Source organism: Eumetopias jubatus, unplaced genomic scaffold, assembly GCF_037043125.1.
Source record: "Eumetopias jubatus isolate StellerSeaLion01/CBP00866 unplaced genomic scaffold, mEumJub1_p1.0 scaffold_6, whole genome shotgun sequence".
Classification (NCBI taxonomy): Eukaryota; Metazoa; Chordata; class Mammalia; order Carnivora; family Otariidae; genus Eumetopias; species Eumetopias jubatus.
In genome coordinates this window covers 91,714,307-91,735,871 of record NW_028274812.1, presented here as the reverse complement: position 1 = coordinate 91,735,871, position 21,565 = coordinate 91,714,307, and the positions used below count along the sequence as shown (strand labels likewise).

General features: G+C 35.1%; 1 protein-coding gene across 7 annotated transcripts in view; it reads left to right on the top strand.

Annotated features, from left to right (window-relative positions):
- Window positions 1-21,565, top strand: part of PHF3 (PHD finger protein 3) — an 87,035-nt gene that overhangs the window by 10,998 nt on the left and 54,472 nt on the right. The gene's annotated exons all lie outside the window — the stretch shown is intronic.

The following is a 21,565-nucleotide window of genomic DNA, read 5'->3' as shown; positions in this document are numbered from 1 at the left end:
ATTATCTTTGAGGATATTATGGATGTAGATAGGATGACCAATGACCATATAATTTATTATCCAAAGGGGGATACTTTTTGAGAATTACAGGGGTGCTGTTAATAGTTACATCATGACAAAGAGTATAAATTGGGACTCTCCCTAGTATATAGGGGTTTCCTGGCAAATTGGGACATTATATTACCCTAGGCCTGCTGGAGTCAAGGGGAATTGCTGAATAGACCTTTTTCAGTGCTCCTTCCAGCCCTTCAAATTTAATATATTGTGTGCTTCCATTTCAGATATTTTGGCATTTTGAGAACTCTAGACCTGTGCTGTCCAACCTAGTAACCACTAGCCACACGTAACTATTAATCACTTGAGAGGAGTCCAGTCTTAATTGAGATGTGCTATAAAGTGCACATGAGATTTTAAAGACTCAATATGAAAAAATATATAAAATATATTTACCAGAGTTTTTTAAATGTTGGTTACATTTGTGATATTTTAGATACTTTTGGTTAAATAAAATATATGATTAAAATTAATTTCATCTTTTTACCTTTTTTTAAAGTGGCTACTTGAAAATTTAAAATTATGTATGTGGTTTCCATTATATTTCTATTGGATAACACTGCTCTAGGTTCTGTAGTTGAAGTAACTGATTGAGGATAGTAACTTTCTGTAAGGCTAAACTAATTCTTACTACTTCAGAGATATATTAATATGTGGAAGAATATGTAGGCTTTCTTTTATAAAGCAAAGCAAATATTACAACAAATCTTGGGGCAATTAGCTGTTCCTTAAGCTAAAATTAAATAAAGGAAAATCAGCTTCACATGGAGAAGTTAGGCTTCCCCTCACTGTTCCCTAGAATAGTTCACAGGTTTATGTGGTGTCGATCTGTCTTTCAATGACTCTAGACTTCTGCACTGTAGTTTTTCAGTATAGTTTTTGTTTCCTTTTAGTATTTTCTACCTAATATTTTAATGATATTTAAAGTTTGGATTAGGCTGGCCTGCTATTCATCCATAAATCTGTCAGATTACTCTGCTTGAAGACCTCAACACTTTGACTACTAGGAATTTTTTCATTTTAACAACTCTTTAATGCTGAGATCTTTTGAATTGCTTGCTAATGGTGTATCTCTGAATTATATACATTGTGTTGTGTTATTGCATAGGTTTATTGTTTTTGTTGTATTCTAAATGTTACAAAGCTTTTAAAATTTGTTTTATGTATGCATTGTTCAAGTTTTTTACTTTGGTTCCTGTGTCAGTACAATATACCTAATTATCTTTATTGTCAAGTGCTTTTGACGGTTCTTGGTTGTATACACAGTTTCACAGTTCAGTCCAAATTCAGGAAAAACATTTATTGCATACTTAATGTGCTTGTTACTGGAAATATAGATCCTCTTAAGGATGTTATTCTAGGTCTGAAATTGGCAAATGTATCATCCTGTTAGACTTTATTTATAAAATTTCAGCCCTTTAGTAATACTACTGGTATTCCTACTTGCTGTCCCCCTTTTTTAAAAAAATTATTTCTGCTGATATGAAAAGTTTTTATTGATGTGAAAAGTCTCTTCAGTTTGGTGAACATTTCTTTTGTTATTTGAAGATACTTGACAATTTTTTTGAAGTATGATTAATTAATACTCATTTGTGATTCTTTTATCTTACAAACTAACTTTTTTATTTAAGAACTTAAGTGAATTCTAAAAATTTTTTTTAAATTGCTACAGTTATCTTTGTTCTGAAGCAGAATTGTTTGTGTTAACATGTATGTAGTATATGTGTTTTTAAGGTATGTAGGGAATTTGTAGAGGAAATTTTAAATAATAAAGCTTTCTGTCTTGGATTGTTGAGATTTCTTTGCCACCAGGTAGGGCATTTATCTGGATTGCTTCGACGTTCCCTCTGCGGTTTGGGATATTTGGTTGAGTAAAAGACCTGTATATTTTCTAATGATAGCAAAATGGAAATCATTTCAATTTTAAAAGAATTTGTTTTGACATAATTTTAGATTTAAGAGAAAGTTGGAAAGAAGAAATTTTATTATAAACTAGTGAAAACCTTATATGGACAACTTTTATATGTTTTAGCTATTCACATACTACTTCAGCTTTTTGTTATAAAAAGGACAGAGTTTTTGCCCAGATGTTTTGTTTGTGGGTCCATAGGTTTTTACTAATTGTCCTTACTGACCTTTAGCAGGGAAATGATCCTGGCAGTATTACTCATGTCAATGAAAGCTATAGATTATGGTTATTTTGTAACCTTGGTTTAGATAGTGCTAAAACTAGCAAACAAAGTAACTGCTATGTCTTGTTCTCTGCTATGCTGAACCAAGTTGATTTGCTTTAGTTGTTAAAGACCAGTTTTTTGTTGACACGGTTGAGTAGCTTGCATACATTTCAGTTGTCTCCAGAAATCATAGGATAGCTTTAACAAGTACAAAAATAGGAAAGAAACATGGAAGATTACTTTTAGGGCTCTGTTCAAGGCAAAAGAGTTAGGATGCTAATTGCTTCATTTTGGGAGATAACCAGTAGATTTCTCATCCCCACCCCTTTTTTTAATGCTTTTGACTCTAAAGTATTTCTTTATATACATATTGCCGTATTTACATAGGTTTTTAGATTTGCCCAGTAAACTTTTTTTTTTTAAGTCTAGTAAGGAAAATCATTAAGTATTGTTGGGGAAATGTTTGGTCTTGATGTTCAATCAAGCCAGTTATTGGTATTTAAAAATCCTGTTATCCTTAAAATTAAAATATTTGCCCACGTAATAGTTTCAAGATGCCAAATATATTATTTATATAAACACATGAAGAGTATATGTAAAATCATTGAAATGGTTTTTGAAAAACTGGTGGTATAGAGTGTCATGAAATAGTTTATCATTTTACAAACATGTTCCCCTTTTACATAGATGACAGGATTCATAAATGTGAAGCAAACCTTGTATTTAATTATTTCTTTACATGGTATATTGAAAAGTTAAGTGGCTATAATTTGATTTATTTTCTTAAGACCAGGAAGACAGATACATTGTATATATATGGGTATTCAGAGTAGCCTTTCATTCAGATAGCACTCATAGTTACTGCACCCTTCATTAATATCAGGGTGTTCTTTCCAGGCTACATCATGGCTTACAAAATCTTCATTCACTAAATTAAAAAAAAAAAAGCCCCTCCTGTAGTGTGCTGTTTGGAGATTAAAGAACTCAGAAAGTCATTAAATTCTTACAGGTATCTTGCTTATTTGCTAAGTTGATTCATATTGTATACTTAAGTATTTTTTTCAACTGTAAAGGAAAATTTCTGCTAGCATGCATATGTGATAGTTACTTTCCTATCATGAATGACATTGATAATATATGACATTAGGCAGTTTTGTTTAAAAGAATTTTAGCTTATACTGCTTTCCTCTCACCAAAGTATCATAATACTTGTTAAGACTGGTTTTATAAGCCTCTTAGCAGTAGTGTGATTTAGTCCCTTTTTTGGGACACAAGTTTTAACTTTCAATCATAGCGCTATAGTTGGGGCTTCTTCATCATTAGAGGTAGAATTCATCTATGTAATATTAGAAAAATGGTGTTGTACTTGTCCTGAAAAAATAATTTCTGTCTTAGTGCATCACTGAGATTTGTTTAAAAGGTGTTTATAAGTTTTTATGGCTTCATGCTTCTCTTAGACAAATATCCAATCAGACAGTACATTGAACTAAACACAGTGGACCTTTGGTCCAATAAAATTCTGTTTTCAAATTTTAATTATTGTTCTTGTCCAGGGATGGCAAACTCTTTGTGCAAATTATTTAGGCGCGTGGATCCAAGTACACATATAAATTCATTCCATATTTGCACTGGGGTCCTTTTTCACTGTTTTTGTTTATTATTCTAGTAGTTTTTTTTTTTTTTTTTAACTTCCTGTGCCATTACAAGAAGTCAAAATCAATGAACCTCTTGTGTGGTTGATCTTCTTTTTGAGAATTGCATTTGAACGAGAAAATACAAATCTAATACATGTAAGTGAAGTAGTTATACAAATGAGATGAAATATATTGTTTGAGACAAAGTGTATACTGTTTAAGACAAAGTGTATTCTGTTAATTGATTGGTAGAGTAACTGATCAGCCTTGTAAGAACATTCATAGCCCTTTAAGAATAAAACTTAATTTCTTAAGATTGATTAATGTTAAATATCATTTTGAGTTCTACTTTAGAGGGATTTTGGTGAAAGAGGATATGTTTAGAAGAGAGCAAATAGAAAAGATTGGTGGACGCCTGGGTGGCTCAGTCGTTAAGCGTCTGCCTCTGGCTCAGGTCGTGATCCCAGGGTCCTGGGATCGAGCCCCGCATCGGGCTCCCTGCTCCGCGGGAAGCCTGCTTCTCCCTCTCCCACTCCCCCTGCTTGTGTTCCCTCTCTCGCTGTCTCTGTTTCTGTCAAATAAATAAATAAATAAATAATCTTAAAAAAAGAGAAGAAAAGATTGGCAAAAGTTTGTGGAATTGGAGATGTAACATAGTGGAGGAGAGAAAATGCTGGAAGGTGGGACGAGTAGGCTATAGTAGCAGCCATAGATCCTTGAGAGTTTGTCACATGGCAAGAGATTTGACCTTTTAATGGGTAATGGGAAAGAGCTGGATCCATTATGTAGCAGTTAGAGATACAGTTTGGCTAAAAGGAGGAACTTGGGGTTCCCCAAAAATAGAGTAATAGTTTCGCGGGGATATGAGATTTACACTTTTTTTTTTTACAATTGAGTTTTGCTCTGCTTAGCTTGAGCTAAATATAAAACCAAGTGTATTTTAATTTTAGTTTGCATTGACTGAGCCTTTAATTTTTTGTCTTTTCAATTTAAAATCTGAAATCATGGGGCACCTGGGTTGGCTCAGTCAGTTAAGCTTCTGCCTTTGGCTCAGGTCATGATCCCAGGGTCCTGGGCGGGCTCCCTGCTCAGTGGGGAGTCTGCTTCTCTCTCTCCCCCTGCCCCTCCACCCTGCTTGTGCTCACTCACTCTCGCTCACTCTCAAATTAATAAAATTTAAAAAGAAATCTGAAATCATGTCTTCATCACTATATCCCTAATTAATGTCTTTTAGTTTTTTCTTTTATTTATTACTTAAAATTTATCTCTATTTTTATTCCTGTAACCCATTGCTTACTTCACTTAAAAACAAAATACAAACCTTGGATCAAGACTAGAATAGTTTTTATTCTTTGGGTTGCTGACTGAATCTTTTTTTTTTTAATTTAACCTGCATATCTATGCTGTTAAAACAGGCTTCTCTTTTCAAGGTCTTGGACATTTGATTCTGTTGAATCTACCTTTTTTCTGGAGGTCTGCCTCACAGGGTCCTTTGTCTTGTTCTTGTCTGGATTTGCTGTTCTCTAGGCCTGTTGAATATCTGTCATCCCTGAGCTTCACTGTGCTCCTGGAGTAGAGAGCTATTGTTTTCCTGTATTTCATTTTCTTTATCTGTGCCCTCTTAATGACATCCTTAGTAACTTTCTTATAACATCATATTTCAGTAATAATTTGCTTTTATATAGAAAACAAATTTGAATATCTCCTTTTCTTAAAATTTTAAGACATTGCTTCTTAGCTTCTAGCACCTGGTATTGTGGGTGGGTTGTCTGATTTCTTGTATGAGACTTTTAGGTGGCCTTTGTTAGGTGGCCCTCCCCGCACCTCTGCTTTAGGATCTTTTCTTTATCTTTTGGTGTTTAGCATTTAATTTTTGCGGGGTACTTGGTGGTCCTTTTCTGTTTGAAGAGTGATTCCTTCAGCTCTGTGAAATTTTCTTCTGTTTTTTTTTTTTTTTTGGTTTTTTTTTTTTGCAACTGCTAGTAGACAGATTTTCCTCTTTCTAGAGCCCATGGTTGGTGGTGTTTTTTTTTTTTAATCACTTTCTTGCATCTTTACCATCTTTTGTCTTTTTAAAGTTCACTGCCATATTTTCTCTTTGAATATTTAATTTTGACAACTATATTACAGTTTCTAAGAACTCTTGTGTTCATTCGTACCATTTTTCTAAAAAATTTTATTTATTTATTTTTTATTTTATTTTATTAAGTAAGCTCTATACCCAGTGTGGGGCTTGAATTCAACCCTAAGATCAAGAGTCACAAGCAGTAATGTCCTGAGCCAGCCAGGAGCCCCTGTTCGTACCATTTTAAAAATAGTATTCTGTTGTTATAGGGATATAGTAAGAGTTTCTTTATAGTCCACATTGGTTCGTGTATTTGTATATTTTGATCTTTCTCATTGTGTTGCAAGTGTTTTTCAAATGTCTAGTTATTTTTGGTTGTTTGTTGATGTTTAAACTGGGAGAATTGGAAATTTATGCCAGGTTTGCTGTGGGATAAGTGAATGTTAGCTAAATAGCCTGCAGTTATTTGGGGGAACCTCTGAATACCAGGGTGAGAGGCCCTTTATCATGAGGTGTTAACTGTCTTAGTCTCTCCAGCTTGTTCATTCAGTTTCAGTTTAGGGTTAAGAAAAGATTTTCTTGCTTGGAGTTCAGTGCTTGGCTGCAGACCTTGCTGTGGATGGTAATGAAGTCAGGAGAAAAGATGAGCTTGACCACTTAGCACATTAGTCCTTAAGTTAATTCTTCATTTCTAACCCAGTCACTACCAATGCCCTTTGCTGGGTGGGGTTGTTCCCTTTTGAGTTGCAGCTCCTTTTGGCTCTAGGCTGTAACTTTTTCATGCTCTGTTTCATTAATCTCTTCTCTTCAGTTTTCATCTTTCAGAAGTGTGTTACAATCTTTCATCTGTTTTTGGGCTTCTCCTTACTCTTTGTTATTATGGGCTTTACCTTTTATTTCTTTATTCTCATTTTAATGGGATTTAGGTAGAAATAGGAGATAAAAATTGGCCATATGGAGCCAATGACTCTTTTAATTAGATCAGATAAAATTTCTGATAACCAGTAATTCCTGCTTAAGAATTTTGGAACCCTGTCCATTGTTATCTTGCCTTTGTCAGTGTAGAATTTTACCCTGTTCTTTATTTCTTCTATGGTCAGTTTGCATTTGTTCCCTTCCTTTTAAGATTTCTTAACCTATTAGTAGTATTAATCTTAATTGCTAGTTTTTTGTTAGTAATAAAGCTATTAACAAACTCCTCAGAGTTTGCAGGTTTATTAGTCAGATTTTTCCAAAGAAAGAGAAACCAGTAGGGGGTGTGTGTGTGTGTGTGTGTGTGTGTGTGTGTGAGAGAGAGAGAGAGAGAGAGAGAGAGAGAGAGATAGGGAGAGATATTAAAATTAAGATTGTTTTATTTTAAGAAATTGGTTTATGTGATTGTGGAGGCTAGCAAGCCTAAAATCTGCAGGGTAGGCTGGTAGGCTGGAGACCATAGGAAGAATTGATGTTGTATCATGAGTCTGAAGAATCTTGAGTCTGAAGAAAAATTCCCTCTTACTTGGGGGACCTCCATCTTTTTTCTCTTAAGGTCTTCAGTTGACTTGATGGGCCCGATCCATGTTATGGAGGGTAATCTGCTTTATTCAGTCTACTGGTGTAAATGTTAATCTCATCAAAAATATATTCACAGTAACATTTAGATAGGCATGTCAATAAATAACTAAGTTCTGTGGCATGATGAAGTTGACACATAATATTAACCATCAGAGCAAGGTACCAAACTCTCAGAACATGATAGATTATTCTTTGAACTATTAGTGCTAGTTTATGTATGTTGTCATGAAAACAACTTTTAATCTCAGGATTTTTGAGATAGTGGTTTCATGGGGAGTTTGCAGGCAGAGGTATCTTATAAAGCCCCCAGGTCTTTTCTCTTGTAAGGGATTATATATAAAGGAAGTTGATAGAAAAGCTAGTATTTGTGGATGTTAATGTAACAAGTACTGTACAAAACTATTTGGCCGGCATTATCTTATTAACTCTTTACAAAAACCTTAAAAGCTGTAAATAACTATTATTAATCTCATAGGTAAATAAACTGAGATTTTGAGAGTTAACTCATTTTCCAAGTTCACTAATAAGTATGTCATAGTAACTTAGGCTAGAAAAGATTTTCAGTCTTTTTTGCCTTCAAGTACATGAGTGCTCTTTTGGTCAAGGCTCTAAACTGTATCCCAAATTTCATTCGGCTTCATAGTCAGCAAAAGTAGCATGAGGCGTGTTGTTTTGTTTTTGTTTTTCTTTTTGTTTTAAGTTCCATTTTTAAAAGAACAAAGGGGATAGTTGTCTTCTTTTCCTTTCAAAGAATTTGTGGATTTGTAGGAGAGATTTATGAATGCCTGATATGAATCTTCACTATTAAAGACTAGGTGTTTTAGAGAGAGATAGTCATTAGCCAGTGATTTAGGCAATTGTAAATATTAGAAAGTTGCTCTAAGGATGTGCTTTTTAACTCATTGTCAACAGGTAGAAGTGTACTACAAGCTACGTAAAACTTTCTTCAACAGGTAGAGTACTGATTCAAGATGGTATTCAGTTAGATAAAAGGAAAAAAAAATCAAACCTCTTCTCATTTTATAGTTGATTAAGAGTTAAACATTAACTTGAAGAAATTTTGTTAACAGTGGGTCATTTTTGGCTTTATTCACTTACTGAGTGTGTATTTTATATCAGGTAGTGTGCCAGACCGTAGATATACAATGCTGTGTAAAACAAAACTGTTTCAATTTTAATGGAGCTTTAAGTTTAGTATAGAAGTAACGTTTCTGATATTTTGAGGTTGCTTAATAAGTCTAGTTATTTAACATGTACTTGCTGGGAGAGGTAGTCTGTCATGGGTCTTATGTGTTCCTGAATGTTCCTGCTGAGTGTGCCAAGAATGCAAGGTCTTAACCAGTCTGAAACCGGACTATTTTTTTAGGGTTGCATATTGAAAAATACAAAAAATTGTATTTTTAAGGTTGTGCAAGCAACCTTGAAGACTAAGATAACATTTATTCCTTCACCCCCCCCCCCACACCAGACAAATTGCAAGTTTGCTTATTGCTTACTATGAAAACGATAAATTCTCCACACTGTTCCTCTTCTGTATCTCAGCCCACTATGTAGGCCCACCTGTTGCCCCTATGGAACTTGGGGGTGGGGGGGGCAAAGAGGACTGACAACATCGAGGTCATGCTGCTTGCTCTGCCATGATGACAGAATTCTTTGTCTCTGACCCAGTAGTCTCATGTCTTTTGTCAACACCATGTATCAGTAACAGGCTAGTTTTTTAGTTTGCAAGTAGGGTAAAATCCCAAACCCTTCATAGTTCTCAGCATTACTGTGTTGAAGTTCAGAAATGATAATATGAGGGCTTATTACCAAGCACTTTAATTATTAAATATGAAAAAATGATTTACTTCCGTGAAGGCAAAGATAGCTTTAAATACCGTATGTTGTTTATACTGGCATTAGAATAGTTCCTAGTCTAGCACATAGTAGGTGTTCAGTAAATTTTAACTGGGGTGGGTGGGAAGGGACAAAGAAAGGAAAAACAGTAGGGCCAGGTAGTGGGACCAGAAGTTAAGGTAGTAAATAAAATGTTTGCTGCAGGTGGGGCACAGTTTTGGCTCTCAGATTGCTAGCAGTCATTGTGGAAGAGGAAAACATTCCAAGGTGAAAAATTAGTGTCTTAAAGTAAAACCAAATCCAGTACCCAGGAAAAGGAAAACTATTTCTGACACTAAAACTAGAAAGAAATTTTATCCACAAAGTTTTGTCCTAATGTGTGATGCAATTTAAAAAAAAAATTCTTAGTAGGTGCCTCGTTAGCACAGTAGGTAGCGCTTCAGTCTCATCATAAAAAAAATCCTTAGCAACATACTCTCAATAAACATAGGGCTCAACACTCAATATGTATCCCAGTATGAGCACTATCACAAGGACTAATAGAATGGTCTGACCCAATCCTACGTTAGATTTTACACTGTCTTTCAAACAACCTTACTTGGATGTCATTTCTTACACCAGATTTTTAAATGTATTCATGTGAGGGTGAGTTATATAATACTGTCTGAGAACTGGTGGGAATGCAATTACCCCCCCCCCTTTTTTTTTGCCACTGTAAATGCATAGACATAAGCCTTATAAATAAACAGGGCTGTGTATGGGATTGTGTAAATTTAAAAGCTCTGATGGGGGTATTTGTTTGAATAGGAGGCTTCTCTCCCTCCATAGCAGAGGAGGACAGAGCCATTATTTTCCTTAGAAAATGATTTTGGGATCCTCCATAATGCATAAATGAACAGGAGAAGCCTCATATTTCAGATATAAATGAAGATCATTTGGCATAGCTAATCTTTGTTTTATAGCCCTTGTTTTAAGTAGCAACTTGTTGAGTAAAATTAATAGATTCTACCCTCTTTAGTTCCAATCGATTATTCTTGCTGTTCTCCTCTAGTCATGGGAGGATTGCATAATCCTTGTGGCTATTTTCACTATTATCACTGCCCAGATTCCTTTGGAACTCTTTAGGCTTGTTCTTTCTACTTCTGCCCCTTGTACCTTTCTCCCCTCCATATTTATTTGCCTTAGTTAGTGAATGTTTTAAAAAGATTTTTTAGCTTTAGCTATTAGTGTTGGTATTGTCCTCTGCCATCTCTTCTCTAAAATACTGCCTTTCTCTAATTTTGCTTTTCTTTTTTCATAGACTTTATTAAGTCTAAGTGCATCTTGAATGGTAATTAGTTACAAAATGTATACTTCTAATAAAAGAGGTAAATTATCATGGGATGATTAACTAGAAGTTTATTTACTAAAGCAGAGAAATACCCAAAATTGTTCTGAGCATAATTGGTGTAATTCCTTTTTACCTGGTAAAGCTATTTCCTATAATCAGAGTCTCAGATTAAGGTGAAAGCATTAGTTGGGTAATTAATCTTCAGTAAGTACCAGTCCAGGAATACAGTGTGAAAAATACCTCCTTAAGTGAACAGCTGCCTGGGATAGCTTAGGGAAGTAAACATTTTAAGTTTATATTTAGATATTTTTATTGAAAATGATGTCTGATAATTATTTAATTACACTGTGGTTATTTTAATAGTTTTTAATTTTCTTAAATAGGAGGAACATCATATCTGATAAATCTCATTAAAAAACTACTAGTTTGAAAAACTAGTCTAAAACTAGACTTCTGTCTGTGATGATTAGACTACCATGACCTAGTGGTGGTGCTTTTTAATAGCAAGAAAAGAGAAGAATATCTCCTGTATTTTGAGTCAGAAAAGCAAGGTATTTTTTTCTCCTCCCAGAGCTAAGTATAGTCTTAATTTTAAAAACTTTCATTACAGGAAATATTCTTGTTATTTAAAAAATATAAAATTTGGGGTGCCTGGGTAGCTCAGACGGTTAATTAAGCCGTCTGCCTTCAGCTCAGGTCATGATCTCAGGTTCCTGGGATGGGGCTCCCAGCTCAGCAAGGAGTCTGCTTCTCCCTCTCCCTGGGCCTGTCTCCCCCCATCCCTTGTGTACTGTCTCTCTGAAATAAATAAAATCTTCAAAAAGAAAAATGTAAAATTTATAAAATATGGCTGGCACAGTATTTTGAAGAGAATAATGTCACATATTAAAGATATCCTAATTATAGTTAAAATGAAGAACATAAACAGGAGTCTGTTCTGATGATGTATAAATTTGAATTTACTTTTCTCATTAATAGGGTTAGGAATGGTCAGATTTTCATATTAGCTTTCATGTGCTTTTTAAACGCATTCTCTGTTGAATTAGAATAATCGAGTAAGCCTGACCTTGGTGCCTGGTTTTGTGGAGAAGTATGAAAGAGAAGTGTTGTTAAACCCCTTATCCTGGTGCATTTTGAAAATATGTGATATACTTGTTTTTGACCATCTTATATTTTATTATCTCAGTTCTCTCACCTTCCTACCTCTTTCTTCCTAGCTGATTCCCTTTCAGCCTCATTCTTTATCTGTGAGGTTTTTTTTTTTTTCTCCAGAATTAACTGCTTACTCTATTATCAAAATGTATTTTTTACCTTGTTTGTGATCTCAAGTCACAGTTTAAGCAAAGTAAGCTTATCTGGCTAATTTAGACATGACTGGTAACTCTTTAACAGTTCCAGAACTACTTATATTATTAAAAGAGAATGCTTTCTAATGCAAATGATTTTGCAGTTATTGGATGTTTGTACATTCTAACATAGTTGGTAAAAAAGTTTTCTGGATTATATGTGGATGATGGGTAGTATTCTTTGGGCAGGAAAGCTAATGTTCTAAGTTTAAAAGTTTAAACTTTGCAGTTTAAAAGACGAGTTCTTAAATTGACAGCTGTTTAATGTGGTAGCAGTTTGATCAAATATACTTCTCATCACAGAATATTTGTTATATACTAGATGTGAAAACATTGATATTTAGCGTATTTATTAATCAGCATTAGATGGTTTGTGAACAGCTTTTTAATCTTTAAAGTAGTGAATTCTGCTTTGCAATTTAAAAATTTTGGTATAAAAAGAAAATCAAGGGTCCTTGTGCAAATGCTTCTTGGCTTTGGTTTTTTTTTTTTTTAGTCTTTTTTTTTTTAAGATTTTATTTATTCATTTGAGACACAGAGATACAGAGAGAGAGAGAGCATGAGCAGGGAGAGAGGCAGAGGGAGAAAGAGAAGCAGGCTTCCCACTGGGCCAGGAGCCCGATGTGGGGCTCGATCCCAGGACCCTGGGATCATGACCCGAGCTGAAGGCAGACGCTTAACCATCTGAGCCACCCAGGCGCCCCTCTTGGCTTTGGTTTTGATCTTCTGTTCCTTTGTCTAATTAATCCTATAGTTTTTTCCTTACCATTTTTTTTTTTTAAAGATTTTATTTATTTGTTTGAGAGAGAGAGAATGAGAGATAGCACGAGAGGGAAGAGGGTCAGAGGGAGAAGCAGACTCCCCGCTGAGCAGGGAGCCTGATGTGGGACTCGATCCTGGGACTCCAGGATCATGACCTGAGCCGAAGGCAGTCACTTAACCAACTGAGCCACCCAGGCGCCCTTTCCTTACCATTTTTTCCATTGGTAAGAAAAATGAATAATGAACTCTCATTTTGCTATCTCTTGATTTTTCTATCTCTTTAGGATGTTGACCAAAAGGAATTCTGATAAAAGAGTGTGAGCTGCATCTGCACTTCTTATGGGATCTCAATGATGAGACAGTTTGGCTGACTTTTAGTGACCCTGGAGAGAGTAACTTGTTTTAAGGCCCTGTCCTGGCGTACCTTCCCTGTCCTAGTGATTGTTGTACCTGCCAGCCAGAGGAATTGAATTTCATAATTCCTTGGCACTGGGATTCCTGTTATTAGAGAATTGGGAAAGCCTAATTACCTAGAATTACTCAAATCATAGATGTAGGCATCCTCAGCCTACTGGTTGATCCCAGAAATACTTTCCCTATTCCAGGCTCTGTTCTTTCCCTAGTCTGTTGCTGGGATGGATTTGGTTCTCATAGATTATGATTTACTGGGTCATCTTGATAAAATTTTTTGGCTTTTTGGCCTAGGATTAAGTTCAGCTTGGGAGTGACAGAAAACTCCAAATAACAGTGGTATGAAGAAAAACGTATTTTGTTATATAGTAGTAGCTCAGAAGGTAACTGAGAGTTGGTGTGGAGCTTCACAGTGTAAGGGACCTAAGCTCCTTCTACCTTGTACTGTCATGTATGATCCCTAATTTCGGGTTCACCTCATAGTTTGAGATGGCTCCTCCAGCTATGAAGCTGGATTCTAGTCAGTAAAAGAGAAAAGAGTGGGAAGGTATGCCCCCTTCCTTTGTCCTGAAAGTTGCATGTACCATTTCTCCTTTCATTCCAGTGGCCATAACTTAGTGGCCATATCTGGCAGTAAGGTAGGTTGAAAAGTGTAGTCTTTATTTTGGGTGACCATATACTCAGCTAGAAGACAGAAATTCTGCATGAGGAAGGGTGGATGAACAGATACTGGGCAACATTTGGCCAGCCCTTGCAAGCACACGTTCTGTAGTTCACTCTGTGGAGAGGCTAAGATCAGGATCTTTTTCTTGGTAAGCCGACCTCAGCATACAGGTTATCCTGGGAGGTTTGAATACTTGGCTTGTTTTCAGAGTTGATTCTGCTTCACTCACCAAAGACTTTCCAAGGCTGTATATCTATTTTTTACCCCCAACTAATGGAACTTGGGTCCCAGTTCATAAAATTCCAGGTCTTGTTCATAGATCATGATTGCTCATTTCAAAAATTTTAGGAGAATTCTTCTGTTGTTTCACCCTGAAGGGATGGGTGTCAGAATTGCTGCTTGTATATCTGAGCCTTTATTTCATTACGATAATGGTGTCCAAACCTTTTTGACTGTACATGTTTATTAGACATTTTGGAGAGTTCATCAATATATTAATGTCCATTATATAACATGTAACAGATATTTTATTTTTTATAAAGATATTTTAAAATAAGCTATAGATAACATAAATGATATTTGCACTTTAAAAATTATAAATTGTACAATAACTTTTTTGGAGTGCAGTTTAATTATACTTAATTATTTTTGAAAATTATATCTTGTCACTTTGATACAGTGTTTTATACATTTGGTTCCAAGTTGAGTTTATTTTGATCTTTATTTTAATGGCTCTCATGGATGAAAGCCATAACTCAAGAAAGATACATGTATTTAAATGGAAGAAATTTACTGTAGGCTCTATATAACAGATTATAATCCTAGGTTTTTGTTCCTATCTATCAGGTATACAAAGGCTTTTATTGCAACTAAACTGGGAACATTTCTGCGATCTTCACTGTGTCTGTTATTCTTTTAAACCAATAGGAAGTTTTTACCTTTTAAAATATTTATCATTTGAGCTCAGAACTCACTAAACCTTTTTATTTGGAAAAATTTTAAAGTGTCCAGATAAGAGGGGTGCCTGGGTGGCTCAGTCCATTAAGAGTTTGACTCTTGGTTTCTGCTCAGGTCCATGATCTCAGGATCCTGAGATGAGGCTCCGCACTTGGCACAGAGTGGGCTTGAGATTCTTCCCCCCCTTCTCCTCCTCCTGTCTGCGCTCCCTTTCTTGCTCCCAAATAAATAAATAAATAAATAAATAAATAAAATAAATAAATAAAATCTCAAGTGTCCAGATAAGAGTTTTTTGTAGGTGTCAGATTTCATTTTTAGTTACAAATCATGTAATAATGGAAGCATTTCTAAACTTCAGTTTTCTTAGCCCAAGTTTTTTTTTCTTTCTTTTGATTCTGGTATAGTTAACATACAGTGTTATATTAGTTTCAGGTGTTCAGTATAGTGATTCAGTAATTCCATACATCACCAGTGCTCATCATGACAAGTACACTCAATTCCCATCCCTATTTCACCCATTTCCCCTGCCCACCTTCCCTCTGGTAACCATCAGTCTGTCCTCTATAGTTAAGAGTCTGTTAGCCCAAGTTTCTTTTTGAAAAACAATTTCTTACTCATTACTAAAATTGTCACCTTTATCTAAAAAGGACAGATTAAGGGTGCTTATTTTTTCATGTGACCTATCCCTTACAGCTGCTTATAATAGAAAAGGCTTGTAACACTTGTCTCATTTATAAAACATTTATCTTATTTTAAAAAAATGTATAACTCACCCTTAAGTATAACACTTCTTTCTCTTCCTTCCTCCCTCCCTCCCTCCCTCTGTCTCTCTATCTGAGAGAGCCAGAGAACGCAAGCAGAGGGAATAGAGGGAATGGCAGAAGGAGAGGGAGAAGCAGGCTCTGCACTGAGCAGGGAACCCGACACGGGACTCGATCCCAGGACCCTGGGATCATGACCCAAGCCGAAGGCCAACTCTTAACCATCTGAGCCACCCAGGCGCCCCAAGTATAACACTTCTTAAGGACTTTGCTATGAATTAATGGAGAATCTTACTGTAGTATAAAGATTTTAATGGTCCTTTCCCATTTAATGAAACTTACTGTAAACAGTCCACCCTTTATAAAGGTTTTGTTTTTGTTTTTGTTTTTAAATATAAAAAGAACTGTGTTGATGACATCCTGTAACTGCAAAATGTTGAAGACAAACAAGTGGTTTAAGGGTGCCAACTCCACAACTTTATGGAATTCTCACTCTTCTCTTGGGGTATCTCTCTTTAGATTAGTTGTGACTGACAATTCAGCAAGGATACTAGTGTCAGTTTGATTAAATATCGGTGAAGTTTAATTTCTTTTTAGTTTTTAGATAACAGTAGGTAATATTACTTCATTCCTGGACAGAGATTGTGTGTACACGCCTTTAGTTCTATATACCTCCTTAAGAGACCATTTTGTTTAGTATATACTTGAAGTGTAATGGAAGTTGTTATAAGGGTATCTGTTGAAATGGTATTTTATTTACAGGCAGTACCTTTTTTTTTTTGGTATACCCAAATATCATGTTGTACATCTTAAATATGTACAATTTTATTTGTTAATCACACCTCAATAAAACTGGGGGAAAACCCCTAAAAATAAAATAGGAAAAAAAATCAGGATACACGCTCAATTTAGTATGATCCTCATTATATACACATAGAAATAAAGGCTGACAAAACTCATCTACAAATACTAGCTAGAGGCAGTACCTTTTTAATGTATACTGACCATTTTTTCATATTTTTCTTTTTAAAGAGTTTTTGATAAATACCTGACAAAGTTTGACTTTTAAGCTTCATAAAATGTAAATACATGTAACTCATTCTGGGTACTTACATTATCCTTGACTTAATCTTAGTTTCTTACTTATATTTTTCTTTTGCTTAGGTTTTTTTTTTTTTCTTTTTAAATATTAGCTTGTTTATCTTTTGTAAGACCACTTTAAGTTTGTTTTGGAACAAAGTGGGCTATAAATCAAATGTATGCTGTTCAGATACCTGATTAAGGGTATATTTTATTTTGAGCTTCTCTTTTTTATCTTTTTAAAGATTTTATTTTTAAGTAATCTCTGTACCCAATGTGGGGCTCAAACTTAGAACCTCGAGAATAAGAGTCACAATCTCTGCCTACCAGCTGAGCTAGCCAGGTGCCCCGAGCTTCTCTTTTTTTCTAAAAATTTAACTTTGTATTTTGAAAATTTAAAACATACTGAAACAGGAAGAATAGTACAGTATACACACATGGTGTATGTGCACCATCAGCACGATTCAACTATTAATGTTCTGCTCTGTTGGCTGCATCCATTTATCAGTGAACCGGATCATCTACCCACTCCTTCCATCTAATCAGTTTATAACTTCATCATGCATCTACAAAAAAAAAAAAGGATTTCTACATGACAGTGTCATAAGCACACCTAAAAAATAGATAATTCCCTTAAATGTAATATTCTGTCCATATTCAAGTTTGCCATTTGTCCACAAAATATCATTTTCATTTGGTTTGTTCAAATCAAGATAAAATCAAGGGATTTAAGTGTTGTATTTAATACTGTTTCTGAAGCCTCCCACATTCTTTTCCAGTGATACTGGCTTTTTGAAGAAATAAGACCAAATATTTCTTAGGAATGCCCCAAGTTTTGGATTTTTAATATTGTTTCTTTGTGATGTTAGTTAGCTTTTTCTATTCCTTTTATTTCCTGCGAATTGGAAGTTAGGTTTAAAAGCGTGATTAGATTCAGGTTAAACATTTTGGCAAGATTCCTTCATAGGTGAAGCTTTGTAGTTAATATTATATAACATCAAGAAGTCTTAACAATGTTTCATTTCGATGGTAAATTCAATTACTGGGTTTGGCAATAGCCAAAACTGTGCTTCCTAAATACTTGAGATAGCACGTAATCTGTAGAGATAGAATTTTGGCAACGTTAAAATATTAGTTCTTCAGTAGCGTTTCCTCTAATGGTTTTAGGCATCCATTGATGAGACTTGGTAGAATCATTTGAAGTAAAGTGGTGATTTTTTATAACTCAGTTAACACTGAAATTTAAAAAAAGATAAATTAAAAAAACCTGTCAACTCCAGTAAATTTAGAACACATAAGAGAATTATTACAACTTGGAAAACACAAGAAAAGAGCATAAAAATACCTGATAAACTTAAATATACCTAGGTAAAGATCTTGATTTAATGAGCAAAACATGAATTAATACTTTATGTATTTAGCCTTGAAGCAACAGTATATATAGTAAAACATATCTCATTCCATTTCATAATGTAGGTTTAGAAGTCAGTACACACTTTCTGTCATTTCACTAAGTCTCTCTGGGCTCTTATGAACAAACTGGACTGGGTGAGTCCTTATCAAGTTCATTTCAGTTAAGATTCTAATTCTAGAGCCCTCCCTAAGGAAAAGTTAATAGCAGACCTCAGTGAAAAACTACTTTAATAAAGTTTATCTTTGTCTGTGTTACACACACCTTTATTTACAAGCATGCACTCCCTTACTTTTATTTCGTGTATTTTTAACAATCTCATTTCCCTGAGCTTTAACAAAATATACTCAGTGCTTGAGAAAGATACACTAATAGTTCCAAAGACATTATTATTTAAAAAGGAAAAGTAAATCACTAAGAAAATTTTTTTTCCAAGTATATTTGTCTCAGGTCTAATTAACATAGGGAACAAAAGCCCTACCTACTACAACAGTACCTAAGGATATCACTAATATTGAATGATGTAATAATTTATTTCCTAATTCAGTCAACAGTTACTAAATTCATGTTCACTATATTGATTAAAAAAAAGGTTATGTAACATATTTTAGAAAATGACCCACCCAAAATAGTTTTTAAAAAAATCATTTGAAAACTACTCTTTCTTGGGGACTATCTTATATGGGATAATTACTTTCCTAAAACATCACATCGGTGTTTCTCTATTAAAGTCAATATTGGGGCGCCTGGGTGGCTCAGTTGGTTAAGCATCTGCTTTTCACGCTCAGGTCATGATCCTGAGGTCCTGGGATCAAGCCCTGTGGCGGGCTCCCTGCTCAGCAGGGGAGTCTGCTTCTCCCTCTCCCTTAACCCCTCCCCCCGCTTGTGCTCTCAAATAAATGAAGAAAATCTTTTTAAAAATATATTTTTAAAAAGCCAGTACTGCTTGTCCATTAGTCATGGTCATTTATTTGACAATTCTCCTGTGACCACAGTGTATCAAATTTGATTTAAAGCTTTTCTATCAATGTTAAACCTTAAACCTAGGAAAATTTTTCTGTCAAATCCTATCAACAGATTCGTTACCAAGATGACTTCTTTTTACACATTAGATGTACTTTTGTAAAGCTGCTTATCAGGAAATCTTTCAATAAATTGACTGGATTACACATGTAAAACAGGAAAATATGGTTCTAAGGCCAAAATTAATATTTAATCTCAGAATGAAAAAAGGAAATCAGTAGTACTTTAAGAAGCACTCTACCTCTGTAACAAAGCCAAAGTATGTAAATTTTCCCTATAAAAATGTATATAACTGGACATCAATACATACATTTAAAATATTCCATCTCACTGATTACAGCTGGGGCAATTTGAGCATATAAAACAAAAAGGACAATTTGAGCATCAACAACAAAAAAAGCGTAGGGGCGCCTGGGTGGCTCAGTGGGCTGAGTGTCTGCCTTCCACTCAGGTCATGATCCCAGGACCCTGGGATTGAGCCCTGCATCAGGCCCCCTGCTCAGCCAGGAGTCTGCTTCTCCCTCTCCCTCTGCCTGTGCGTGCTCTCTTGCTCTCTCTCTGTCAAATAAGTAAAATCTTAAAAAAAAAAAAAAAAAGTAACACAATTAATGTATTTTTTAAATCTGTGCACCAATTAGGACGACCTAAAAGGAAAGAGCCAAAAAAATAATCTGCCACCTCTGGCACTGGATGTGATCTGGAAACTGATAATCAAATGTTCATTCTTTCCCCTTAATCTGCCTCTTCAGGAGGAACTAGTTCAGAATAACCAGATAATAAGGGAAAACTTTTCTTTGCCAGAAGAATTTCAACAAATAAATGTAAAAGAAAAGATAGAATTAGAAAATCACCACTTTACTACAAATGATTCACCAAGTATCATCAATGGACGCATAAAACCATTAGAGGAAATGAGTTATATATAATTGGCATATAAAACTGTAGGGTATTTAGAGTGTATATCATGGTGATTTGATAACATGTATACTTTGTGAAAGGATTCCCCCATCTAGTTAATAATTATCACCTGATATATTCATGTTCATATTTTTTTTTGTTAAGAACATTTCACTTCTCTTACTGAGTTTCAATTATGCAATAAAGTCGTATCAATTATAGACATCATGTTTTACATTAGATCCTCAGATCATATTCATTTTATAGCTGGAAGTTTGTACCCTTTACAAACCTCAGCCTCTTCCTATTTCCCCCACCCACTGGCATCCACATTTTTACAGTCTGTTTCTATAAGTTTGACTTTTTTTTTGATTCCACATATAAGTGATACCATGTAGTATTTGTCTTTGTCTTTCTCTTGACTTATTTCACTTAGCATAGTACTCAGGGTCCATCCATGTAATCCCAGATGGTAGGATCTCCTTCTTTTCTCATGGCTGGATAATATTTCAATGTGTGTGTGTATCTATCTGTCTGTCTCTATCTAGACACCACATCTTCATCCACTCATTGATGGACACTTCAGTTTCTGTATCTTGGCTATTGCGAATAATGCTGCAACATGGGAGTGCAGATATCTCTTTGATACCCTGTCTTCATTTGGTTTGGATATGTACCCAGAAGTGGGATTGCTGGATCATATGTTAGTTCTGTTTTTAGTATTTTGAGGAATTTCTGTACTGTTTTCCATAGTGCCTATGCCAGTTTACATTCACACCAACAGTGAACAAGCGTTCCCTTTTCTCCATATCCTCACTAACACTTGTTATTTTTTTGTCTTTTTGAAGATAGCCATTCTAACAGGTGTGAGGTGGTCTTTCATTATGGTTTTGATTTGCATTTCCCTGATGATTAGGGATGTTGATCGCCTTTTCATATACCTGTCTTATTTATTTGTATGTCGTCTTTGGAAAAATGTCTATTCAGTTCCTCTGCCTGTTTTTTCATTGGATTGTTTGTTTTTGCTATTTTGTGAGTTCTTTGTGTACTTTGGATATTAACCCCTTTTCAGATAAATGATACGCAGATATTTTCTCCCATTCTGTAGGTTGCTGTTTCATTTTGTTGATGGCTTTCTTTGCTGTGCAGAAACATTTTAGTTTAATGTAGTTCCCCTTATTTATTTTTGCTTTTGTTGCCTTAGTGTTTGGTGTCAAAAAAGGATTGCCAAGGCTTTTTTTTTTTTTTTAAGATTTTATTTGACAGAGACACAGCGAGAGAGGGAACACAAGAAGGGGGGAGTGGGAGAGGGAGAAGCAGGCTCCCCCGCCGAGCAGGGAACCCGATGAGGGGCTCGATCCAAGGACCGTGGGATCATGACCCAAGCCGAAGGCAGATGCTTAACGACTGAGCCACCCAGATGCCCTGGATTGCCAAGGCTTATATGAGGAACCTACCCTCTATATTTTCTTCTAGGAGTTTTATGATTTCATGTCTTATGCTCTGGTCTTTAATTCATTTTGAGTTGATTTTTATGTATGGGGTGAGATAGAGGTCCACTTCCATTCTTTTGCGTGTGGCTATCCAATTTTCCCAACACTATCTA